The following is a 27,679-nucleotide window of genomic DNA, read 5'->3' on the forward strand; positions in this document are numbered from 1 at the left end:
CAACAATAGATCCCCATCAGCAACAATAGACCTCCCCAGCAGCAATAGATTCCCCCACAACTATAGATCCCCCTGCAAATATAGACCCCCCAGCAAATATAGACCCCCCCGGAAACAACGAATTCCCCCACAACAATATATCCCCCATCAACAACAATAGACCTCCCAGCAGCAATAGATCCCCCCACAATGATAGATTCCCCCCTAAAAATATAGACCTCCCAGCAACAGTCGACCCCCCAAAAACAGTAGACCTCCCCAGCAACAATAGACTCCTTCATGCAACAATACATTCCCCCCAACAATAGACCTCCCAGTAACAATAGATTCCCTCAACAACAAAAGACCTCCCCAGCAACAATAGATTCCCCTACAACAATGGATCCTCCCAGCAAAAATAGACCTCCCAGCAACAGTAGATCCCCCAACAATAGACATCCCCAGCAAAAATAGACCTCCCAGCAACAGTAGATCCCCCAACAATAGACCTCCCCAGCAAAAATAGACCTCCCAGGCAACAATAGATTTCCTCAACAACAAAAAACCTCCCCAGCAACAATAGATCCACCCAGAAACCGTAGATCCACACACAAAAATAGACCCCCCCCAGCGGCAATAGATTGCCCACAACAATAGATTTCCCCAGAAAATATATACCTCCCAGAAACAGCTGATCCCCCAATAACTATAGACCTCCCCCACAAACAATAGATCCCCCTACAACAATAGATTTCCCCTACAACAATAGATTTCCCCACAACAATAGACCTCCCCAGCAACAATATATTCCCCCAGCAACAGTAGATCCCCCCACAACAATAGACCTCACCAGCAAAAATAGACCTCCCAGTAGCAATAGATTGCCCCAGCAACTATATATTCCCCACAACAATAGATCCCCCTAGCAACAGTAGATCCCTTACAACAATAGACCTCCCCAGCAAAAATAGACCTCCTCAAGAACACAACAGTAGATCCCCCAACAACATAAGACCTCTCCAGAAACAATATATTCCCCCAACAACAGTAGATCCCCCAACAACAATAGACCTCCCCAGAAACAATAGTTTCCCCCAGCAACAGTAGATCCCCCAACAACAATAGACCTCCCCAAAAACAATGGATTCCCCCAGCAACAGTAGATCTCCCAACAACAGTAGACCTTCCCAGCAACAATAGATTCCACCAGCAACAGTATATCCCCCACAACAATAGACCTCTCCAGCAACAATAGACCTCCCAGAAAAAATAGATTCCCCAGCAACAGTAGGTCCCCCAACAACAATAGAACTGCGTTCCCCCGCGTCCCCCTCCTCTGCTGAAAAAATCTGACTGTGAGAGATGAGCTGATGGAGAAGGCGGAAGTATGATTTTTAGGTGAAGTGAAGAGATCAGCTCTCAAGGGTCACCTAAGGGTGGATAGAGTCTGAGATAGCCAGATGGATTGGGGAAGGGTGTTCCAGAGGATGGGAGAGGCTATGGAGGAGTCCTGGAGATGAGTATAGGGGGGATCTGAGGAGGGAGCTAGAGAGCAGGAGGTCTTGGGAGGAGCAGAGAGAACGATTCGGGTGATACTTACTTGGAGACCAGGTTGGTGGTGTAGTTGGGGGCAAATTTGTTTTCTTTTGTTTCATTCTGGGTTTTTTTTTTCCGTTTTTCGGGTCATTTGTTAAAATCGCAATTTGTAAATGCAAAAATTCCTAATTTTTTTTTTTCTAAAATCCAAAAATAAGAAAGAAAAATGTAAAATTCGAAAGAACGAAAATTCGAAAAACCTAAATAATAACTAACTATTAAATTATAGGTATTGGAATTTCCTTTCAAATTTAGCTGTTAGTGAACGTAACGAATATGAATTTATCTGAAATTACAAATTATCCGTAATAACGAATGCCGCATCTAAACAAATGGAACGGCACAAATTAATAAGAAATAATAATAATAAAAAGTTTTTATTATTATTATTATTGTTATTTATTATTATTAATTCGTTTCGTTTCATTCGTTTAGATGCGGCATTCGTTATTTAAAAAATTTGTAACTTTGAATAAATTTGCATTAGTTACCTTCACTAATATAATTTTAATAGTTAGTTATTATTAGTTAGCTAGTTATTATTTAGAATTTTTGGATTTTTGTTCTTTTGAATTCTCTAATTTTCTTATTTTCAGATTTTGAAATTTATAAATATTCGGAAAAATTAGTTAACCAGTTCCCGACCGGCGCACGCCGATGTACGTTGGCAGAATGGCACGGACAGGCATATTGGCGTACAGGTACGTCCATTTTTAAACGCCACCGTGCCATCGTCGGTCGGGACCCCATGAGTCCAGTCGCGGGTCCCACGGACTCGATTGCCACGAGGATACCCGCGATCGTCTCACGGGGTGGCTGAACGAGGAGATGCCGTTGTAAACAGCATCTCCCCGTTCTGCCTAGCAACAAGTGATGCTGATCTCTGCTCCATGTGATTGGAGCAGAGATCAGTGTTCACTAACACAAAGCCCAGCCCCCCACAATTAGTAACATGCCCCTAGGAACACTTAACCCCTACTCTGCCACCCCCTGGTTAACCCTTTCACTGCCAGTGTCATTTACACAGAAATAAATGCATTTGTATAGCACTGATTGCTGTATAAATGACAACGGTCTCAAAAATGTGTCAAAAATGTCCGATGTGTCCGCCATAATGTCGCAGTCACAATAGAAATCGCCGATCGCCGCCATTACTAGTAAAAAAAAAATATTAATAAAAATGCCATAAAACTAGCCCCTATTTTGTAAACGCTATAACTTTTGCGCAAACCAATCAATAATCGCTTATTGCAATTTTTTTTACCAAAAATATGTAGAAGAATACGTATCGGCCTAAACTGAGGGAAAAAAAAAATGTTATATATATTTTTGGGGGATATTTATTATAACAAAAAGTAAAAAATAATGCGTTTTTTTCAAAATTGTCCCTCTATTTTTGTTTATAGCGCAAAAAATAAAAACCGCAGAGGGGATCAAATACCACCAAAAGAAAGCTCTATTTGTGGGGAAAAAAAAGACGTCAATTTTGTTTGGGAACCACGTCGCATGACCGCGCAATTGTCAGTTAAAGCGACACAGCGCCGAATCGCAAAAAGTGGTCTGGTCTGAAGCCAGCAAAATGGTCCGGTCTGAAAGTGGTTAAATGGGTTTTCGTTAATTCGAATGTGTCAGAGCTGGCTTAGCCCTTCCTTCTCTGGGCTGGCTGCTCAGCTGTCGGCTATTTGCCAGCTCTCATCTCTCTCCACGTTTACCCAGCTGTTCCTGATCCTGCTCGTCTGACCTGCCTACTTAAAGCTGTCCAGCTCACTTCATCTCTTCCTTCGCCTTGGTCACATTCCTGTTTAAAGACTGGTTTGCTGACATCCCTTCTGGCTCCTTATCCTGCTTGCTGTTGCTCTACTTGGATCCCTGACTTCTGGCCTGGCTGACTACCCGATCTGGTTACTGAACTCTGGTCTGGCTGACTACTCAATCCGGTTACTGGACTCTGGCTATGCTTTGACTACGCTTTTTCTATTTACCTTTTTATTTTTTATTAAGTGTGATTTAATTGTACTTCTGTTTTGGTCTGGTTCATGGTTTCTCTAGGGTTGCCACCTTTTCTTCAAGTCAAACCCAAACACTTTAGTGGCGCACGCCAATTTAGTATAAACTATACATATATTTTGATATTAAATAACATTTATAATCATTTGAAGTTAATAACAAGAGTCCCCCTTTACATCAGAGTCCTCAGAGTTCCCCTTTTACATCTGAACTCGCAGAGTTCACATTCACTGTAAGGGGGGACTCTGCAGACTCTGATGTAAGGGAGATCTCTGGGGACTCTAACATAAGGGATGCTCTGGGAACCCTGATTTAAGGGGGAACACTGAGAACTCTGATGCATGGTAAGAACTCTGATGTAAGGGGGGGGGGGGGGAACAGTGGCCTCTGGTGTAAAGGGGAACTGTGATGTAAGGGGTGCTCTGAAAACGCTGATTTGCCTTAGTGTACTCACTCAGAGGAAGGAGAGAGAAGGAGGGAGACTTCAGTCACAGACAAGGATGGATGGTGAGCTCACTCACCCTTTGGCAGTCAGCACCTCTCATCCAGATGTATCTGAGGCTGTTGACTTCAAATTTCTGGCCCCATCTTTCCTTTTCTGAGGCACAGCACCGGGGATTGGAGTGTGGGCAGACACAGAGGGGTAGGGGTGGGGGAAGAGGTGCAGATTGAGCCCTCTCTCCTCTCCTGTCTGTGCGTTTTTTTTGGGGGGGGGGGAGGGGGAATTGTTAGTGTCGCCTTTGGGCAGCGTGAAAGAGAGTGTTACAGACACTCTCAGCTTAGAAGACTGCAGCCAGCAACCCTGCTGGGAGGCCATAGTCCAGTTTAAATAATGTGTCCGAGTCTCAGACAGTCTGAAACCCGGACGCATGATTCCAAACCCGAACTGTCCGGGTGAATCCTGGACAGGTGGCAACCCTAGGTTTCTGACAGTATGTTTCGAATTCAGAACAAAATGAATTGCACATTTCTGCTGTATGATGCTGTTTGTATTTTGAATAAAAAATACCCACTATATAGCCACAAGCATCAGGACATAACTTTTAATACAGGAGAGTACGTTTAATTTCTATACACACAGACTTCGATTTCTGTACATTTTATACTTTTTTTTATTTTTTATTATGGGATGATCTCTGTAGTTTCTGAAGGTCAGAAGTTTTGGACAGCTGATTAAAAACAGAAGATTAATTCCATTCTGTACCGTTTTCTCATTTCCTGCGGCTCTCTGGGAAATACCTACTTGTCAGGCCAACCATGGAGAGAAAAAAAATCTCTTCTTTGTCTGAACATAACAGCTCCTTAATAGGACGACGCAGCGCCCCCCGCTGGCCATGTATAGCCCGGCAGGTGTGCTCCACCTCTTCTGTCAACTTGGAATTAGCCGGGTTTATACATAAGCCATGAAGAAATGATGGAACTCTTCTTAGGTGTAACAATGCGCCACAAGGGTTTTATCTGACAGATTCAATTAATCTCTGTCTTTTCCATAGTAGTAGCATTTTTTTTTGTTTGAAGGTTTCTTGTTTGGGCTGCAGTGTTCTTAAAGAGGGATTCCACCTGCAAAAAAAATATTAAAAGCCAGCGGCTATAAATACTAGAGCTGCTGACTTTTAATAAATGGACACTCACCTGTCCCGGGGTCCAGCGATGCCGGCAGCCGAGGCCGATCGATCGCTCGGCTCTCGGCTGCTGCCGCCATTCTAGGTGAGGGAATCAGGAAGTGAAGCGATGCGGCTTCACGTTCCGGTTCCCTACTACGCATGCGCGAGTCGCTCAGCGCACTAGGAGTGGTCTGCGCTGTCTCTGGGACCCGTGTGTGTCCCAGCAGACAGTGCGGCGGGACAGGAAATGACAGACTCCCATGGGAGTCTATGCCCCGGAAGAGGGTGCAAATACCTGTCTTAGACAGGTATCTGCACCATCCCCGCCCCTGAAAGGTGTCAAATGTGACACCGGAGGGGGGAGGGTTTCCGATGAGCCGAAGTTCCACTTTAGGGTGGAACCCCACTTTAAAGGGGGACTGCTGTCTGCTCACGTAATTTGTAATAAAAAAACATCTTTGCCATTCTGAAGCTTCCCTCCAACCACTTTGCATATTATTTTATGTAGCGCCGGTACTCCTAATGAGTGCGCGCTATGTTGTAAATTTAGTTTTTGCCCAAAACTGTAGTTGAGTTTTGGGGTTAATCGTGCTAAATTGTGCTTTGGCATCAGTTTGGCTGGGCGGTATTAAGGTTCTGCCTGATCATAGGTGGGGTTCGCACCTGTGAGAGGCCTTAGAACGCAGTCTGGTTGGATGCGTTAGGTACCAATCTCTCTCTCGGAACCAATCAGTGGGAGTTTGTCTCGCTGTGTATTCTGGGAGAGGGTACTTAAGGTGCTGAAGTCACGTGGTTCTGGGTTTCCGGGCCAGAAGTTGTTGCTGACTCCGTGGTCCTGGTCCTCCTGACCAGCCCCCCAGGGGCCCTCATGGTCTGGGGTTGTGGATCCATCCGTTTCCGAGCCTCGGAACTGTCTAGTCCGAGGTGCAGTAACTGGAAGGAGGATTCTAAGGTGTTCCGGGCCGTCTCGGGTTTTGGAGAGGCCCAGCAACTCTACATGCGACCAGGGCCGTTTTTAAGGCAGGGCAAAAGGGGCAGCTGCCCTGGGCCCTGTCATTGTTGTGAGGCCCTAAGCAGCTTCCTCATACTTGCCAACTATCCTGGTTTAAATTCCCTCATCCCTTGAGGTTTTAGTCCTGTGCTGTGTCCCTATATCTCAGTGTGAAGTGATGCTACTAATGCTTCTCAGCTCTGCCCTATTGTTGTGTACAGATGACTCCTCATCCTGCATTTACATGTACATTACCGGCATTTATATGTAAATAGAGGCGACATTCATATGTAAATAGGGGCGGCCGGCAGCATTGATATGTATATCATGCCCCCCTGAGGTCATATCCACAGTAATCTCTAGCAAGCAATCAACAAGCAGAAATCATGTGCTGTAACCTCTAGCATATAATCAGTGAGTCGTAATGTGTGCTGTAACCTCTAGCAACCAGTTATTGAGCGGTAACAATACACTGTAACCTCTGGCAACTAATCGCAATAGCTGCCAGATCTGATTCAGTAAACTGATTTTGAGTCTAGCTGCTATTTATTGTATGTCTCAGAGCAGGTGGAGAGCAAAACTGCATGGGGGGGGGGGGGCCAAGAAAAGTTTTGCTCAGGGTCCAATCAATATTAAAGACGGCCCTGCATGCGACCAGGGGAGGACTCTTTGGTAAGAGAGCCACGCACAAGGCTGGCTGCTCGGTAAGAGCCAGGAAGCTGAGCTGCCATGGACATCGATTGAATCCACAATTCTTACGGTATCGCCGGACTGGCTGAAAGATTCTGGTACAGTAAGAAAAGTTCCTACTTCTATCCTTCTGGTTACAACTAAGTTTTCCAACCAAGTCTGTGTGAGAGACTTTGCAAAGCTAGAATTACCTGTTGGCTGCTAAATCCAAGCTCAAGGATTTAGGCCTCATGCACACGAGATGCAGTTAAACGCGCGTTCAGATGCAGTTGGACAGTTTTTTCAACTGCACCTGAACTCATTCAATGTTATCCTATGTGTCCATGCACACAGTCTCGTTTTTTTTCGTTTATATGCAGTTGCGTTTAATCTCGTTTTTCCAGAAGCAAAAAAATGCGTTCAGAAACAAAAATTTCTGCGTTTCAGACGCAAAACGCGGCTAAACGCGGCTAAACGCGGCACCCGCGTTTAGCCGCGTTTGCGTTTATATGCGTTTTTAAAGGTGACCTTTTTTTTTACATTAAAAATCTCAAAAATGATTGCAAATGATGAAAAACCATTAGAAAAATATTTTAAACAATTGCAATTGCAAGTGGACAATCCACAACTTGTGGCAAGTGACGTGGCAAGTGGACAATCCACAACTTGTGGCAAGTGACATGGCAGGTGGCAAGTGATGTGGCAAGTGGACAATCCACAACTTGTGGCAAGTGACGTGGCAGGTGAAGTGGCAAGTGACGTGGAAAGTGGACAATCCACAACTTGTGGTAAGTGACGTGGCAAGTGACCTGGCAGGTGACGCGGCAAGTGACTTGGCAGGTGACGTGGCAAGTGGAAAATCAACAACTTGTGGCAGGTGACTGGCATGTGACGTGGCAAGTGGACAATCCATAACTTGTGGCAGGTGACGTGGCAAGTGACGTGGCAAGTGGACAATCCACTTGTGGCAGGGGACGTGGCAAGTGACGTGGCAAGTGGACAATCCACTTGTGGCAGGTGATGTGGCAAGTGATGTGGCGAGTGGACAATCCACAACTTGTGTCAGGTGACGTGGCAAGTGGACAATCCACAACTTGTGGCAGGTGATGGGGCAAGTGATGTGGCAAGTGGACAATTCACTTGTGGCAGGGGATGTGGCAAGTGACGTGGCAAGTGGACAATCCACAACTTGTGTCAGGTGACGTGGCAAGTGGACAATCCACAACTTGTGGCAGGTGATGTGGCAAGTGATGTGGCAAGTGGACAATCCACTTGTGGCAGGTGACGTGGCAGGGGACGTGGCAAGAGACGTGGCAAGTGGACAATCCACATCTTGTGGCAGGTGACGTGGCAGGTGACGTGGAAAGTTGTGTGGCAAGTGGACAATCCACAACTTGTGGCAGGTGATGTGGCTGGTGACGTGGTAAGTGGACAATCCACAACTTGTGGCAGATGGCATGGCAGGTGACGTGGAAAGTGGACAATCCACATCTTGTGGCAAGTGACGTGGCAGGTGATGTGGCAAGTGACGTGGCAAGTGGACAATCCACAACTTGTGGCAGGTGACATGGCAGGTGATGTGGCAAGTGATGTGGCAGGTGATGTGACAAGTGGACAATCCACATCTTGTGGCAAGTGACGTGGCAGCTGATGTGGCAAGTGATGTGGCAGGTGACGTGGCAAGTGACATGGCAAGTGGACAATCCACATCTCGTGGCAAGTGACGTGGCAGGTGATGTGGCAAGTCACGTGGCAAGTGGACAATCCACAACTTGTGGCAGGTGATGTGGCTGGTGACGTGGCAAGTGGACAATCCACAGCTGGTGGCAGGTGGCATGGCAGATGACGTGGAAAGTGGACAATCCACATCTCGTGGCAAGTGACGTGGCAGGTGATGTGGCAAGTGACGTGGCAAGTGGACAATCCACAATTTGTGGCAGGTGACGTGGCAGGTGATGTGGCAAGTGGACAATCCCCAACTTGTGGCAAGTGACGTGGCAAGTGGACAATCCACAACTTGTGGCAGGTGCCGTGGCAAGTGACACGGCAAATGCAAGTGTACAACTGCTCTCTATGCTGCTGCTGCTCACTCTGATCAAAATAGCAGAAATAGTTAAAAAAAATGCTTTGAGAGCTTGGGGAGGGTCTACATGATGTTATCTTTATAAACGCGTTTAAACGCAAACGCGTCTAAACGCGTCTAAACGCGTCTAAACGCAGCATGCAAACGCGGCAAAACGCGCGTTTCTAAACGCGCGTTTCAGCTTTTTTTTAACAGAGGTTTCATCTGCGTCTTGTGTGCATGAGGCCTTATCCGACAGTTAAAGCAGGGCCGGGACAAGGGGTGGGCAGGAGGGGAAGCTGCCCCTGGCGCAATGGTATATTGCAGGGGTAGGGGGCACCCTGAGCATAACCCTAAGGGAAAGGGGGGCGCAGTTTGGCATCTTTGCCCTGGGCGCTGGATGACCTTGTCCCGGCACTGAGTTAAAGAGTCCAGTTGCGAGTGGCTGTTCCCTGGATTGTGTACAGAGAGAGACTTTTATTGAAGTCAGCAGTTCCGAGCACCTGAGCTAAACTTCATCCTGATACCCTCTATTCCCAACTTAGAGACTGAGTTTGTTTAACCGTTTTACACAAAATAAAAATCCTAACAAGAAATTCAAGTGTCGGTCTCTACAGTTACTGGGTTATCAACCCTGGGAACCCCTAGACAAGGACAACGAGTACGAGCTGGAGGAGGTAATCGGTAAGCCCAGAAAAATTCAGCCGCTCCTTCGGGGGTAAGTGCTACACTTATATATACTGTGATTCTGTACTTACCACATATACTGCAGAAATCTCCCTCCGCTGAGTCTGGCTGCAGCCATTTTAACTGTGGGCAACTGAAGCTGCTGCCTGTTCACTTCCTGGATTTAGACAGACACGCAGAGGCTCTGCAGATCTCATTGGCCCTCTTATGACTCCCCCCCCCCCCTCTTGGCAAACTCTCATGAGAGTGAGAGAGAGAGCTGTGCATGATGTCATAAGCCTAGGCCAATGACCAGACAAGAAACAGGAAGTGGGCTGTATAAGGGATTTACTGCCAGAAAAAAATGTTTTACTATCCAAAAGGTAAAACAACAACGAGGGCAGAAGGTTTAATAGATGGGAAGTAAAAAAGAAATGACTGACGGTCCTTTAACAACTTTAACTTTTAACTTTTAATCTAACAACTTTAATCTTCCACCCCCTTCCTGCCCAGGAACATTTTTCAGCTTTCAGCACTCTCACACTTTGAATAACAATTGCGCGGTCATGCAACACTGTACCCAAATTACATTTTTATCAGAGCTTTTTTTTTTGGTGGTATTCAACCACTTCCAGGCCAACACTTATACTGCGGCAGGGCGGCCCGGCTGCAGAAAAGGATGTACCTGTATGTGGTTCGCTTCTTCCGGGTCTGGAGCGCACGTGTGCCCCTGGGGTTGGTGTGATTGGACACAGCGGGAGCTAATCAGCAGGTCCGGCAGAAAGTATAGAGGGTCCATAGAGAGGCAGAACAGCAGTCTGTCTATGTAAACAAGGCAGATCGCCGTTCTGGCAGAGGGGAAAATGGAGATCTTTTAATTACAGTCTGATAGAAGATCATCTAACAAGTAACATTACTGGTGTTTTGGGGAGTATTGGCAAACACATTCTTCAGCCAGCAGGGAGAACTGTGAACATGTCATTAAACAATGCCCCCCTCCCCCCCCCCCAAAAAAAAAAAACTTGTATAAATTCCAGAGAGATTGACAAATGTAATCATAACAGGAATGTTCATTAGGGCCGGTTCACACAGCGAGGCGCGGCGAGGCGTCTCCGACTTACCTCGCCGCGACCTGCGGGGAGCTCAGCGGCGACTTGCAGAGGACTTCTGTATAGAAGTCAATGCAAGTCGCCCCCGAAGTCGCCCCGAAGTAGTACAGGAACCTTTTTTCTGAGTCGGAGCGACTCGAGTCGCTCCTCTCAGAACGGTTCCATAGTACAGAACGGGGGCGACTTGCGGGAGCGAGGCGAGGCGAGCCGTGTCGCCTCGCCTCGCCTCGCTGTGTGAACCGGCCCTTAGTCTGAATAAAAAAAAAGAGTAGATAGTCCGACTCTCCAGTTATTACTCAATTACTCACTTGGCAGGTCTGTCACAATATACAGACAACACCAATACGTTCCATCATTTATCATTAAAACCTATCTCCAGGAAAAGTAAAAATGTCTCCTTAGTCACTTGCCGAGTGGAATACATATACTATATATATATATATATATATATATATATATATATATATATATATATATATATATATATTTATGGCCCAGAGCCCTCTGACCGATACGGATAAGGATGACAAACAAGGTTAACACAAACTCGCTTACTTGAACCGGACCTGAAAGTGTGCCCTGGCCTAACGTAGGGTATACCAAAATAAGGGGGCATACCCTTGATAGAGAAATGAGTAATAAATGAAATGAAAATGAAATGGAGTGAAATGAGTACTCGCCCGAGGAGTATAATGCTTGAGAAATGCCCTGACAGGGGATGGGTGGGTGGGTATCGCGCACCGGAACCGACGAGGGAGCCAGGCGAACGGGCTGGTTATATACTCCACCGGGCTCCACCCATAATTCCAGGCCACCATACTGGCCTTTCCATTTATGGCCCAGAGCCCTCTGACCGATACGGATAAGGATGACAAACAAGGTTAACACAAACTCGCTTACTTGAACCGGACCTGAAAGTGTGCCCTGGCCTAACGTAGGGTATACCAAAATAAGGGGGCAAAACATACAGGTAGGGAATGCCTTTATTGATTCGAGTTTGTTACTGGGTGAGCTTGACGAAGGCCTGGGCCATCTCTACTTGCGGATTGGGTATGTAACGGGCGAAACAGGCGGACTTCCACCTACCCAACTTTTTGATAACGTGGACCGGGACCCCTTGGCGGGAGGCAGTTGAAGCCGCTCCGATCCGAAATGAATGTCCGGAGTAGTGAGCCGGATTGAGGTGAAGGATGCCCAGGAGTATCCTGACATGCTCCATGAACTGGGCTGCGTTCAGTGGCTTACCGTGGAATGGCAGAAGCGGGCCAGTTCCTGGTTGATCGGCCAGAAGGGTCAACAAGCGGGTGAGCATGGCGACCGGGCACCAGCGGTTGTTAGTTTTATAAAAATGTATGTCCGTCCCTGGGCCAAGCTGCTGCGTCTTGGATACTGCTATATGTAGGATGAAATGGTCTCCGTGCCTGACCAGGTGGTGCTTGCATAGCGTGCGAGCTGAGGGGCTACTGGAGGTAAACTCGCCTGGCCGCAAGAAGCCGTAGAAGGCCAGGTGTATGGCTGCTTGTATAATGATACTAGTGTGGAGTCCGAAAGGTGCAGTGGCCAGAATATCGGACATGTTTCTGAAAACGTCTCCTGTGATAGGCAGGCGTTTGAGGGAGGCCGCAGGCTGGCGTTTCTGGATGCCACGCATGACGGCCCGAATGGCGTGAAAAGTGAACAAGGAGGGTTCAGCAGGGTCCTGGAGGGACGTAAAATGTTGTACCCCGGCCAGGTATAGTCGGATCGTGTTGAAGGATAACGCCAAGTCCGAGTGGCAATGGGCAATGAAGGCCAGAACTTGCTTGACCCGGGAGGTCTCTGTGGAGTGAGATGTTAAGAAACGGTTAAAGGCCCTCCAGGCTGTTTGGTAGGCCTTGCGGGTATTGTCTGCGAGGGAGTGATTGATGAGTTGAGTCGCGGCTACTAGGTGAGGGGTTAATCCAGGGTCAGTTGAGACCAGTCCGGGATAACTGCTGACGTTGGTCCGGCTCCGGGCACCTGATCAAAAAAGGAAACTAAGTTAAAGCGGGAGAGGGCGTCCGCTGCCCGATTACATTTACCGGGGATAAAGGCACAATGAACATTAAATTGAAACAATAACGAGAGCTGGACCAGCCGCCGCAGGAAGGACATAATCTCCAGAGACTTGGACCTGCCTTTGTTAATGATTTCCGCAGTGGCGAGATTGTCCGTTGAAAAGGTCACTGTTTGACCGGACCAACTGCGGCCCCACGTATGGGCAGCGGCTACGATGGGGTACAACTCGAATAGGGAGGACGTCTCGGTGAAGCCCGGAATAGCCAGTATCTGAGGAGGCCAAGGGGCTGCGAGCCAGAGGTGGCCAAAAATTGCCGCAAAACCCGTGGAGGCCGCTGCGTCGGTCACGACCTGCGGTGACGAGGAGGACACGGAGGGAATGAACAGGGACACACCATTCCAGGACGTCAGGAATTCCTCCCACATGGCAAGATCTGCTATAGCTGCGGGGTCCAGGCTGAGGATATGCTCCGGGTCTTGTGAATGAGACAGTAGGACTAACAGGCGTGATATGAAAGCGCGACCTTGAGGGATGATGCGCATGGCAAAATTAAGCATACCGAGAAGGGACTGTAACTGCCTCTTGGTACAAGTTCTGGTGCGGGTGAAGTCCCTCATGACCGACCTGATGCGGCTTAGTTTATCCGGGGGGAGGCTGGCCTGCATAGTGCTGGTATTTAAGCTGACCCCGAGGAAGGTGATTGCCTGCGCAGGGCCCTCCACCTTGTGCTCAGCAATCGGGACGTCAAGGTTATTGAAGACCACCCTTAGTTTATCCAAATCCCCTGGAAGGGAGCCAGGTGACTCGACCAGCAGGAAGTCATCCAAATAGTGTATGACTCCCTGGCACTGGGCTACGTGCAGCAAGATCCATTCGAGAGCCTGCGCAAACGAGTCGAAGAGCCAGGGGCTACTTTTGGACCCGAAGGTTAGCTTAGTGGCAAAATAGTAGAGCTCCCTCCATTTGATGCCATGCCAGCACCAGAGAGATGGATGGATAGGAAGGAGCTTGAAGGCGTCCGAGATGTCGGCCTTGGAGAGCCATGTTCCTGTGCCTGACTTGAGAATGGCCTGGATGGCCATGTCTACGGACGCGTATTTAAGGGAGAACTCCTCAGAGGGGATAAGAGAATTAAGACTGGGGACAGAGGAAGAATAAGGCGCTGACAAATCGTAGACCAACCTAAGTTTATTGGAGAACTTGCCCTTGACAAGCCCAATAGGGCTGACTCGCCAGGTGTTAAATGGGGGCTTCGTGAAAGGGCCTATGATGAAATCCCGGTCTAGCTCTGCCCGTAATAGCTGGTCGATGGCTTGTACGTCGGTGGCTGCTGACCGCAGGTTCTGGCACTCGTGTGTAAGGTGAGGGAGGGAAATAAGTCCTGTATGAAAGCCCTGAGTAAAGCCCTGAACTAGGTAGGTGGCAAGTGAGGGGGTGGGATGATTGGCGAGGTAGACACTGAGCCACGACACGTTGACCCGGCTTAGTCAAGATTTTCTAGCCTGCTTGACCTCGCACATGAGCCTGGGATGAGCTCTATTACATCGTGAGCATACATGGAGCAGCCTGCACTGGCTGAAATTGCACGACCCGCTGTTGTAGTTGTTACAGATGGCTGCGCCTCCCAAGGTCTTGACCGGGCGCCCCAGTTTATCCGTCTGCGGCAGGCGTACCGGCGCCGGTAGGGCCTGGGCAGTGCCTGAGGTCGATGGACCGTCTACGGGCGGGGTTGCCACTGAGCTGGCACACCAAGTCGCGGTGTGAGTAGCCGACTGGCAAATGGCACAAAGAGGAGACCGCAGCCCTGCGAAGTGTCGGCAGAACAACTCGGTGTCCAAGACACTCCAATCCGTAGGTATCTGAAATTGGGAGAGCCTGGCGGCCGCCTTAGCGGAGAAGGAGCGGTGATAGTCATAAAATGCAAAACCGCCGTATTTGTACCCCAGGTCAACTACTACGTGGAGGTAACGATCCAGTTCCTCCCTCCTGCCGGGGGAGGCCGAGCAGATGACATCCCTCAGCATGCCGAAGGCCAAGGTGAACTCGGTGACTGAAAGCTTCCTGTCCAGCCTGGGGTCTTTGGCTTTGAGGACCACCGACACGTCCCCCCAAGTGTAAGCTTTATTTTCTGCAAGCTCATGAATGGATATCAGGAGTGAAGCCAGATTGACGTCCTTTCCCTCTAGGATGTCCTTCCTGATGTTGGCTGATATTAAATGAGAAGGGTACACTACTGGTGTACACCCGGGGGTACCTGCGCTGGTGTTCTCCACTGCTTGTGAAGCTGGTATAGGAGGAGAAACGACTGGGCGGGTCTCGAGGAGGGCCACCCGACTCTGAACTTCTGACATTGAGGTCGTCAGGGATGACACCAGCGTGTGAAGCTGCGTGATGGAAGCAGCGATAGAGCCCAGGGAGGCCTGCTGGGCACTATCCTCAACCGCGGCTGGGGGAGGAAAGAGGAGCCCGAAAAGCTCGGCCTTTCTGGCTGTAGCTGGGAAGGGTACACCCCTACGCCTCAACTCGGCCGTCAGCCTGGGAATGGTCCATGTTCTGAAGGACCTTTGGCTGCCGCTCTCTGAGACGAGAGACGGAGACAACGGAGCCGTGTAGTCCTCGCTGCCAGCCTGGGACATGGTGGCAAAATCCAGGCTTGGTGAGCCTATTAATCCCTGGGACCGGGTTTTTCTCCTATACGGAACCTAAGAGGGTGACATGGATTACAAGACTCGTAGGAGACTCCTAAGCAAACATTTTTTTTTTTTTTTTTTTAAGAGAAGGATACTACCGCTTGTGGGCGTTTCCCTCCCCGAAGATTCTCTTACCTAAGGAGGCACCGTCCGACCCGGTGCAGGTTGGACCTACTGAAAACTCGACTGATCTGAGGAGATGAAGGTAAGTTTGTATGAGACTCCTATACCTGCAGAGAGATGTCTAGCTAAATCGTGGAGGTAAGACTGGAAAATGTGAAGAAAGACATAACTGAAACGAGCTGCATAAATGAAACGAGCAGACAACCGAATTTAGAATAACGTGCATATGGCGACAGAGACGTGACTTGGTTGCGTCGTAGATGCAAAATTTCCTTTTCCCTTCCCTTCCCCGTTTTTTTTTGTTTCCAACGCAAATGCGCATAGAACGTGGGGCTTAAGCAGAGGTGGACCCGCCACGTGGAGCTCAGGCGGAGGTGGAGCCCGCCACGTGGAGCTCAGGCAGGGGAGGGGGGGGGGGCTGCCGCGTGGAGCTCGGGCGGGGGGTGAACCCCGCCACGTGGAGCTCAGGCAGGGGGGGGGGAGGAGGGGGGGCCTGCCGCGTGGAGCTCAGGCGGAGGTGGAGCCCGCCACGTGGAGCTCAGGCAGGGGAGGGGAGGGGGGGGGGGCCTGCCGCGTGGAGCTCAGGCGAGGGGTGAACCCCGCCACGTGGAGCTCAGGCAGGGGAATGGGGGGGGGGGGATCTGCCGCGTGGAGCTCAGGCGGAGGTGGAGCCCGCCACGTGGAGCTCAGGCAGGGGGGGGGGGGGGGGGACCCTGCCACGTGGAGCTCAGGCGAGGGGTGAACCCCGCCACGTGGAGCTCAGGCAGGGGGGGGGAGGGGACCCCGCCGCGTGGAGCTCAGGCAGGGGGGGGGGGGGACCCTGCCACGTGGAGCTCAGGCAAAAAAGGGGGGGGTACTGAAATGAGGCGTGCAGCTGGGCGCACCAGAACGAATCGATGCATGAGGAATGCGATGGGATTCGAATTGGAGCATAATAAGTGACAGAAATGATATGCCATGACAAAGACTAGAAACAAGGACCATGCTTGGACCTGCGAGTGACTCAGTCTCTGGAGCATGTACAGAAATGAGGCCAACCTTGGGGCACTTCGAAGCGAATCGGTGCGTTAGAGATGCGACGGGATTCGAATCGGAGCGCGGTAAGTGGCAGAAATGATAACATGGTTAGAAATGGCAGAAATGAAATGATCCGACATCACCGACTGACATGATTGAAGTGACTGAAATGATTGACATGAAAGGAAATGACATGACGGACATAGTACAAACGGTATGAAATGATTTTTTTTTTCCCTTTTTTTTTTTTTTTTCTGGTTTTTGAACAACCTGAGATTGACATTGCCCGGACTGCTCAATTTAGCGCGACAAGCAGACGGCTGTGATTTTGAGACGGTTCGATCGGTTCGAACACAACAAAAGAGTCGTTCGGTTTAGCAATGACATGCTACGAAACGAAGTGCCTGTTGGCACGAACGACATTTACCGAAAAGGTGACAACGACTTCTACGAAGAAGGGGTAGTGACATTGAGGTACCGAATACAAGTGTCGCGGTTAAGCCGTTCGTGTGACCTAGAGTGAGTGGTTCGTGAGTTCAGGAATCTAGTTTACGTGACTTAATAACACATGAAACGAAAAGGGTGCCGAAGCCCTACCTGCGACAGCCGGCCCAGACGTGTTGTACGACAACGGAAACTTTCGATTAGAGTATAGCGACTCAGACGGCGACCAGACGGACGCTGACGAACGACAAGGCTTTGTCGACACGAGGCGGACGAAAACGTAGGAACTCACGAACCCGGCTCACTGTAAAGTCTCGTGGATAGTCGGCCCTTGATTTCTGACGTATCAGATATCGCGCACCGGAACCGACGAGGGAGCCAGGCGAACGGGCTGGTTATATACTCCACCGGGCTCCACCCATAATTCCAGGCCACCATACTGGCCTTTCCATATATATATATATATATATATATATATATATATATATATATATATATATATATATCCTGTTTCCCCGAAAGTAAGACCTAGCATGATTGTTGGTGATGGCTGCAATATAAGCCCTACCCCCCCAAATAAGCCCTACCCTGTTTCCCCAAAAATAAGCCCTACCCTGAAAAGAAGACCTACAAGGACTTTAACTAGGGCTTATTTGGGGGGTAGGGCTTATATTGCAGCCATCACCGACAATCACACTAGGTCTTATTTTCAGGGAAACTGGTTTTATATACACACACACATACACACACACTGGGCTTTATTTACTAAAGGCAAATCCACTTTGCACTGCAAGTGCAGTCGTTGTAGATCTGAGGGGGACATGCAAGGAAAATCACAAATAGAATTTTTGCTCGCACATAATTGAATGATAAAATCAGCAGAGCTTCCCCTCATTTTAGATGAGCTTCCCCTCATATCTACAGCGATTGCTTACCCCTCACATTTTTGTAAATATTTTCTTCTATCTTTTCATGTGACAACACTGAAGAAATGACACTTGTCTACAATGTAAAGTAGTGAGTGTACAGCTTGTGTAACAGATTAAATTTGCCGTCCCCTCAAAATAACTCAACACACAGCCATTAATGTCTAAACCGCTGGCAACAAAAGTCAGTACAGTGAAAATGTCCAAATTGGGCCCAAAGTGTCAATATTTTGTGTGGCCACCATTATTTTCCAGCACTGCCTTAAAGTGGTTGTAAACCCTTAAGCCCCGTACACACGAGCAGACTTATGTCCGACAGACTTCCGAATGAGTTCTGCCGGAGTTCTGCCGGAGTTCCGACAGAGTTCTGACGGACTTTTCGAATGAGCGGACTTGGCCACACACAATCACACCAAACTCCGACGGATTCGAACGTGATGACGTACGACTGGACTCGAATAAGGAAGTTCATAGCCAGTAGCCAATTGCTGCCCTAGCGTCGGTTTTAGTCCGTCGGAATAGCATACACACGAGCAAATTTTTCGGTAGGAACTGGGTCCGGCGGAGTTCCGTCGGAAAAATTTGAAGCATGTTCCATTTTCTAAAGTCTGTCAGACTTTTGCGAATCAAAAGTCCGTTGCAGCCCACACACGATCAAAAAGTCTGACGGAATCATTCCGTCAGACTTTGGATGTCGAAAAGTCCGCTCGTGTGTACGGGGCTTTACAAACCACTTTGACATACAGGTAAGCCTAGATTAAGGCTTACCTGTAGGTCCAAGAAATATCTCCTAAACCTACACGATTTAGGAGATATTTACCTGAAAACAGCCACCGTTGTCTACGGCGCATACGCCGTAGACAGCAGCGTGCAGGCGCACTGGGTAAGCCGCAGATCGCGGCGATATGCCGCGAGTGTCGGCTCCCATGTGCATGTGCGGGAGTGACGTCATCGCTGCTCCGGCGAATCACAGAGCCGGAGCAGCGAGACCCACCAAGAAGATGGACGCTCGGAACTACAGGGGACAGCGGTGACTTCGCTGGCTCCTGTGTCAGGTAAGTGACACATAATGGACTACTATGCGATGCGATGCATAGTAGTCCATTATGCTTTACCTTTGCAGGGAATCAAAGAGGAAGTAAACCGATCAGGGTTTACTTCCTCTTTAACCCTCTTGAGCATGGAGGTCACCAGATCTTCACAGGTCACCACTGGAGTCCTCTTCCACTCCTCCATGACGAACATCACGGAGCTGGTGGATGTTGGAGACCTTGCGCTCCTCCACCTTCTGTTTGAGAATGCCCCACAGATGCTCAATAGGGTTTAGGTCTGGAGACATGCTTGGCCAGTCCATCACCTTTACCCTCAGCTTCTTTAGCAAGGCATTAGGTGGCATCAGGTGGCCCAGACTGTGGCCAGCGTCAGTGAGAAAAAAATAATGCCCCATTGTTTGTTTCATTATTGGTGTCGGTGGGAGGAATTGTGCTACATTGTTCATGTCGTTGGGCTCCATCATTGATGTCTTTGGATCCCATTGTTGCAGTTATTGGGAAACATTGTGCCCCATCATTGATGTCATTGGGTCCCATTGTTGGTGTTATTGGGAGAAATTGTGCCCCATCGTTGGTGTCATTGGGAGGAAGTGTGTCCCCTTAATTAGTAGGAAAGAAATAATGCTCCATTGTTTGGTTCAGTGGGAGTATTTGCGCCCTATTATTGGTCTCATTGGGAGGAATTGTATCCCCTTCATTGGTCTCAGTCAGTGGGGGGAAATATGCCCCATGGTTGGTATTAATGAAGAAAATAGTGGCCCAAGAGCCAGATAAAAGCAAGCACCTGGCCCCCGGGCCACAGTGTGGAGGCCACTGATGTAGGGGATGGGAAAATCTATTTTACTACCTAATTCTCTGCTCCACCTGCAGTTGGCAATCTCCTCTACATTCTGGCAGTGGACTGTCCCTCAGTGACCTCACAATCAATGCAGACATATGGGCTCTGAAGTGTACTTGATGACATCAACAGGCCTGCTAATTCCAGAACACAGAGGAGAAGAGGCCATGAGGAAAACTGCTTTTTTTCCCCACCCTCTAGACCAGGGGTCTCAAACAGGCGGCCCTCCTGCTGTTGTAAAACTACAAGTCCCATGAAGCATTGCAAGGCTGACAGTTGCAAACATGACTCCATCAGGCAGAGGCATGATGGGACTTGTAGTTCCGCAACAGCTGGAGGGTCGCCAGTTTGAGACCCCCCTGCTCTAGACCAAAATGATTATTTAACTCTTGCAGTGCAGAAAAAAACCCCACCGCAGCTGAGCATTTTTACTTTTCCCAGAATTCAGCAATCATTCCTTGGGCATCAGGTGACTTTGCCTAGGCAAAGATGATGTTATCAATTTTCTGCAGCCAGATGGAAGCATTTGCTTAGTCTCCTCTCCCCCAGTGACTGCAACATTGTAACGTTGTAAAAAGTCACAAGGTGAGAGGCTGCAGCAGGGGCTGATTTGCTTCAGGGATTTGTGAAAATTCCCTAGCATTATCAAAATCCACTTTTGCAAAGTGAACATGTTCGGCTTCTTTAGGCACCATGCACACTGAGCATTTAGCCCTGGTGCATGACCCGTGTAGCCTAAAGGTTCCTTTGTAACCCCACTTAATTAATCCCCCACCCCTTTATACCTTCCCGTTACCTTTCAACCCATTAACAGATGAGACCACACTTTCTCTTTGGAGTAAAATGGCCACAACAGCCTTTATTAACAACTTATCAACACTCCAACCAAATATATATATCTATATATAAATAATCAATAAATATATATATACAACATTAACCCAATAACCATAACCTGCCCATCCTGGTGATCTCTGACGGTGACCCATAATTCCACCAAACACCAAAAGTCACTGCGGTACCCATTTAACTTTACCAGGCCTCCACCTGTAGCCGGTCGGAGACAACCTCCCGCAGTGACACATACCAGTATTCCATCCACCGTTCTGGAATACCCCGGAGGGGCCGATACTATTGATGAGCCCCCCACCCCATCAGATCACCTCTGATTTACCGTCAACCGTCAAAGACCACCAAGAACACCGCCACAGCCCAAAAGGGGGACCCCCTCACCCTTGAGGGCAACCCCACACCTGCAAGGCCTTCCTGATCCCCTCCTGCAAACCGAGGGACCAAAGGTCAATGCCCACATCTGACAGGTGAACACCGTCCTTCCGTAAATAAAGGCCAACATTAACCTCCAACTCCCGGTGACGGACCACAATCCCCCCATTTTTTGTCACAAACCGCCCAACCACCTTATTGATCCTAATGCGGGTCTTCTCAATGCTCACCTCCGACCGGGCCCACCGCCACACCGTCCTGGCCACAATATCGGACCATACCAGAATTGTATCCGGAAACTGCGCCCGCAGGCGCATAAAGTCCGCCTTTATGTCCGCCATTATGTCCCTTACCTTGCGAAGCCCCAAATCATTGCCCCCGGCATGGATCACCAACACATCGGGGGGTCTGTCCCTCCCCGCAAACCTTTCCACTTCCCTCATTACTCGTTCCCACAGCATCCCCGGAAAACCCAGCCACTTCACACATGCCTCCCTCCTGGAAATACCCAGCTGCCGTCCATCCGGTCGTGCGTCACCTCTCCGGGCCCCCCAACAAACATAAGAATGCCCCAAAATCCAGACGAGGCGCTCAGAACCTCCACCTGGAACAAAACCAAAACAAAACAACTATCATGACACATGGAACAAACTCTGTACACAACCATTAACCAACATCCCCCACTGCCCAATTGAACCCAGGAAGTAGGAAAAATCAATCCATTGCCAACTGCGGCCGTACATAAGACCAGAACCTCCGAGACTCCCACCTCCCGATCCTGCGAACCGCAGCTTCGTCCAACCCGTACCTGGCAGCCTCAGTGGCCGCCCCGATGCGGAAGGAGTGTGAAGCATAGGCTTTGCCCTCCAACCCCACTTCCGACAAACACCGCCGGAATACCGACACAAATTGAAACTTGGACAGAAATGAACCGTCCGCATGACGCAAGAGGGGGCCATCTCCCCCTGGCCTAACCTCCAGAAACTCCCGGACTGCCGCAACAGGGCAGACACCAGAACCTGGCATCGCATACAGTGACACCACCGCCCCCTTCCCCAGTTGGTCCGTCTTGGACCTGCGCAACCGAAGCGTAACTCGATCCTCTTCCGCCCTCACATCCTGCGCCAACAAACCCCCCGCCGCCCTCTTGGAAGGGCTGACCAGCTCCCCAATCCTGAACGCCCCGTAAAACGCCAATGAGAATGCCGCTGTAAACAGCAACACTTCATATCGCGAAACACAAACACAGCGCAACCGCTCACATATAGCCACCAAATTGGCAAACGTGACCGGTCGCCTCGCGTCCTTAGTCCTATGCTGTTTCCGATAACCTTTCAATGCCTGCCTAACCCAAAAATCCTTCGTACCATCCACCCCCCCACTCAATTTGAAAAAGAAGGCCAAACCCGCCAGTTTCCGGTCAAGGACCGAGACCGACGCCCCCGATTCCATGTACCGAACCACCAGGTACAGCACCAGCAGTCGCCGATCGGCTCCCCGATCACGCGCCCCAACCTCCCGAACCAACTCAATCCACTCGGACCAAACCTTAGCGTAAGCCGCCCAAGTGGATGCACTCACGGACCGCCGAATCCATCCTGCGGCGTGTCCAAAGGCAGCTCCCACATCCAAGCCGGGCAAGGAACTCCCGTCTCCTCCGCGCCCGGTGCCAAATTCCGGAACTTGTCCCACTGAAAACGAGACAATGAATCCGCCAATGAATTCTCCACCCCCGGAATGTGCACAGCATAAACAAAAATGTTCAACTGCAAACACCTGAAAACCAATTGACGCAACAGTTTAATAACCGGAGGCGAGGAAGCCGACATCCGATTAATGACCTGCACCACCCCCATATTGTCACAGTTGATGCGCAATTTCAGATCCTTAAAGTCCTCCCCCCACAGCTCTAACGCCAGTACCACGGGAAAAAGTTCCAGCAACACCAAGTTCCCCAGAAACCCAGCCTCGCTCCAAGAGCGCGGCCAGGGCTCCGCACTCCACCGACCCCGGAAGTACGCCCCATAACCCGTTGAGCCGGCTGCATCCGTCACTAGGTCCACATCAAAGTTACTCACGGGGCCGGCCATCCACATGGCCCTGCCATTGTACGCCGCCAAGAAGGCATGCCACACCCGCAAGTCTTCCCTGTGAGCCCGTCGCAAACGAATAAAATGAGTTGGGACCGTCACCCCCACCGTAGCTGCCGACAGCCGTCGGCAAAACACCCTCCCCATGGGAATGATTCTGCAAGCGAAGTTCAACTTACCCAACAACGACTGCAACGTTCTCAACTGCACCTTGCGCCGTCCTTGAATCGCGCTGATCTCCCCCTGCAAGTCCTCAAGCTTAGCCTGCGGCAACCTGCACTCCATGGCCACCGAGTCTATCACTATCCCCAAAAAACTCAATTCTGAGGTCGGGCCTTCCGTTTTTTCGGCTGCCAGGGGCACTCCAAACCTGCCCGCGATGTGCTGCAACGTGGAAAGGAGAATCGCACACACAGCGGAGGCAGGGGGCCCAATGCACAAAAAGTCATCCAAATAATGGATAACCGAATCAAGCCCAGACACATCCCGCACCACCCATTCCAAAAAGGTACTAAAGGACTCAAAAAATGCGCACGAAATGGAGCAGCCCATCGGCAGGCACTTATCCACATAGAACATGTCCCGCCAACGGCACCCCAACAACCGAAAGCTGTCCGGATGTACCGGAAGCAGACGAAAAGCCGACTCCACGTCTGCCTTCGCCATAAGCGCTCCCCGCCCATACCGGCGTACCCAGCGGACCGCCGCGTTAAAGGACGTGTAAGAAACTGTACACGCATCCGGGTCAATAAAGTCATTGACCGAACCCCCTTTTGGAAAGGACAGGTGGTGGATCAGCCAGAACTTCGAAGCTTCCTTCTTGGGAACAACTCCCAATGGGGAAACCACCAAGTCCCCCCAAGGCTTAGCCACAAAGGGGCCCCCCATCCGGCCCAACGCCACCTCCTTCCCCAACTTTTCGTCCACCACCCCCGGGTGCTCCAAAGCCGACTTCAAATTCCCCGCCTCCGGCGGAACCACCGCCAAAGAACAAGGAATCCTGAACCCGTCCCGAAAACCCAATGCCAACAGATTCGCCGCCGCCCCATCCGGATACTTACTTAGAAAAGGAAGCATCCTTTCCACCTTCACCAGCGTCATCCCTCTTGTGCGCAACGTCTCCAGCCCGTTTTCCTCGCTTGAAACACTTGGACAGCATGTGGGCCCCCCCACACCCGGAGCACTCGTGTTTAAACTTGCACCCACTCCCAAACTTGCAGGCACCCTCATTGTACTGCCAGCAGACCCCCCATTTCTTTCCGGCCGGCAGTCCTGAGGACGACGCACTCCCGGCCCCCCCCCTGAAGAAACTGGGGCGGGGCCCGCGCCGAAGACATAAGCCTCATCCAGAGGCTGATGTCCTTGTGATCCCAACGCAATTCCGCCCGGACCGCCTTCCGCTGGCGGAATTGCTCGTCATACCGCAGCCATGCAACTCCCCCATAAACCCTGTGAGCTTCCCCGATGGCATCCATATAGCAGAAGAGGGCCGAGCATTGCTCGGGATGAGTCTCGCCAATAACGCTAGCCAAGATGGCGAACGCCTGGAGCCAGTTCGGAAAAGTCCGCGGAATCAACCGATACCGCCGCTTCTCCTCATCATCTTTCTTAGAACTATCCGGCTTCACCCTGTCCAGGTTAAACTTCTCCAAGGGGAGCAGCGAGAAGATTTCGACATACTCACCTTTCGCTATCATCGCGCGAACCTCCGGTTTCAAGTGCGCTCCAAGCGGCCCCTCGAAACACACGTAAACCTCGCACCGGGCTGCATCCGCGATCCTGACCACGTCGGTCCGCACAGCCGCCTCCTTGGGGACCGTCTCCCCCACTGGTTGTGTGGGCGAGCCCACTCCCGCCTGACCCACAACAGGGGCCCCCCCCCCACCGCCTGCCGATCACCCTTCTCAGGGGTCCCCACCCCCGGTGCTGACCACGGCGCCGCTGGCCCCGCTGAGGGCCGTCCCCCATCAAATTTTGCCACCAACACCCGCAGACCCTCCAAAAGCTCGTGAACCTGAGCCGCGGCTCCGTCCCCGGCAGGGGCAGTCCCCGCCGACGCCTCGACCGCAGCCACCGACCCCTCCCCCGCGGCCGGAACCACCGACACCCTTGTGCCTACCCGCACCACCCCCAGCAAATCCTGCAAGGCATGCGACACATTCAAAGGAACAATGGACTTACCAGGCTGACCAGGGGCACGCCCCCCAGCCGGTCTGCTGCTCTCCCGCGCAGGCGCAGTCTGCTCCTCCTCCTCCGAAAGTTCGCCCTCAGACCGATCTGAACGATCCTCCATCAATGGTGCACGAAGCCCCCCGAGCGACGGGACTCCCGAGGCCGTCTCCTCCACTTCCAATGGTGCATGAAGCCCCCCGAGCGACGGGACTCCCGGCGCCGTCCCCTCCGCTTCTGATGGGGCCCGCCCCCGGCAGACTGAACTCCGCGACTCAGACCGGCGTGACAGACCAGACCTGAGTGCCTCTCGTGACGGTCCCGCCTCCGCTGCTGCAGTCGACCTCCCATCCGGCAAGCTCCGCCCCCGCGCCGGGCGAGCGGAACTCGCGATCCTGCTGGCGGTCCCCCGGGATCCATGGCCCCCTCCCGCCAGTCCACCGGACGACCCTCCTGCATTGCTGGGGCCCGCCAAGTCCTCCCCCAGTCTCTATCCCCCCCCGCGGAGAAGCGGCGCCAAGCCGGCCCGTGGCCCCGCCCCCCGCGATGAGCTGGCGGCGTCCTAACCGCCCAGAGCCCACCGCCTCGCATAGCACCTTTTTGGCAGGGGGGGCCGCTCCATCATCCCCAGGGCTCCGACCCCCACGATGCGGCTGCGAGGCAGGCCCGGGCGAGTAACGCGCCGGAGGCCGAGACCTCCGCGCGCGGTGTGTCCGCTCACCCTGCCGCCGATCACTCCCCGACTCCACCGCCAGCGATGCCACCTGGTCCCGCAGCCACTCCGGACCCATCACCGCCGCCGCCCGCTTCAAGCCTGCCAAGATTTTGGCCACGTCCGCCATCGTGAGAGGAGCAGTGGTAAAAGCTGCCTCCTCTTCCAGATTCTCTCCACAGACTGAATTTTTACTCCGCCCACACCCTTTATAAGGCTCCTCCCCTTCCTCCACAAAGTTCACTGATGTCCAGCCACCTGACTTCCTCTCTGCCCTGCACAAAACATTAACCCTCAATGTCCCTTAGTCACACTGTCATGCCCGGCCCTCCATTATCACTTGCAGTGTCATTCCGTGCCTTTCTTGAGGCTCCAGTGTTTAGGTGCGGGTGAAGGGCACAGGTGTGACATCCAGCCCCGCTGCCAGCATCCTTTCAATCTCTATGAGGGTCTGACACCTGCTCAACTGGACAGTGGACCTAGGGGTACTTATGTTTAGGGCAGTATTTGCCACGTGATGAGTGCTTGGAAGGCATGCGGTCTACCCCTAGGATGCACCTTCCAGCCCTATCCAGCTGCAGCAGCTTTCAGCCTCTCATAGAGTTTAACAAGCTGCTGGCAACTGGGCTGCACGGGCACCTGTACCCTTTTCCCACACCTAAATGCTGGAACCTCATGCACTGGGGTTAAATGATCAGTCTGTATGAGGCCTTTGTTAAATCAATTCCAATATTTGTTTTTATTAACCACTTGCTTACCCGGGTACTTATACCCCCTTGGTATATGGGCACTGATGAGGCAGCACTGATGAGGCTGCACTGATGGGCACTGATGAGGCTGCACTGAAGGGCACTGTTAGGTGGCACTAAGAGGTGGCACAGATAGGCGGAAATGATGGGTACTGATAGGCGGAACTTAAGGGCACTAAGAGGTGGCACTGATAGGTGGTACTGATGGGCATTGATAGGTGCCATTGATAGGCGGCAATGAAGGGCACTAAGAGGTGGCACTGATAGGCGGCAATGATGGGCACTGATAGGCAGAATTTAAGGGCACTAAGAGGTGGCACTGATAGGTGGCACTGATGGGCATTGATAGGTGTCACTGATAGGTTGCAATGAAGGGCACTAAGAGGTGGCACTGATAGGCGGCAAGGATGGGCACTGATAGGCAGAACTTAAGGGCACTAAGAGGTGGCACTGATAGGTGGCACTGATGGGCATTGATAGGTGCCATTGATAGGCGGCAATGAAGGGGACTAAGAGGTGGCACTGATAGGCGGCAATGATGGGCACTGATAGGCAGAATTTAAGGGCACTAAGAGGTGGCACTGATAGGTGGCACTGATGGGCATTGATAGGTGCCACTGATAGGTTGCAATGAAGGGCACTAAGAGGTGGCACTGATAGGCGGCAATGATGGGCACTGATAGGCAGAACTTAAGGGCACTAAGAGGTGGCACTGATGGGCACTGATAGGCAGCACTGATAGGTGGCACTGATAGGATATGCATACTTGTGGAAGGCAGACATAGTTGTTTGGCTGCTCATTACAGATGTGCAATGGCTGAATATCTTTGGTTGGGAAAGGGTGGATGAAAAAAGGTGAAATATGACTTTGCAGCAATTGGTATTATGGCATCATCTGTCACAAGCCTGAGAATACTAAGTGTG

Source organism: Lithobates pipiens, unplaced genomic scaffold (assembly GCF_037356315.1).
Source record: "Lithobates pipiens isolate NorthernLeopardFrog02 unplaced genomic scaffold, aLitPip1_a1.2 Scaffold_6, whole genome shotgun sequence".
Lineage (NCBI taxonomy): Eukaryota > Metazoa > Chordata > Amphibia > Anura > Ranidae > Lithobates > Lithobates pipiens.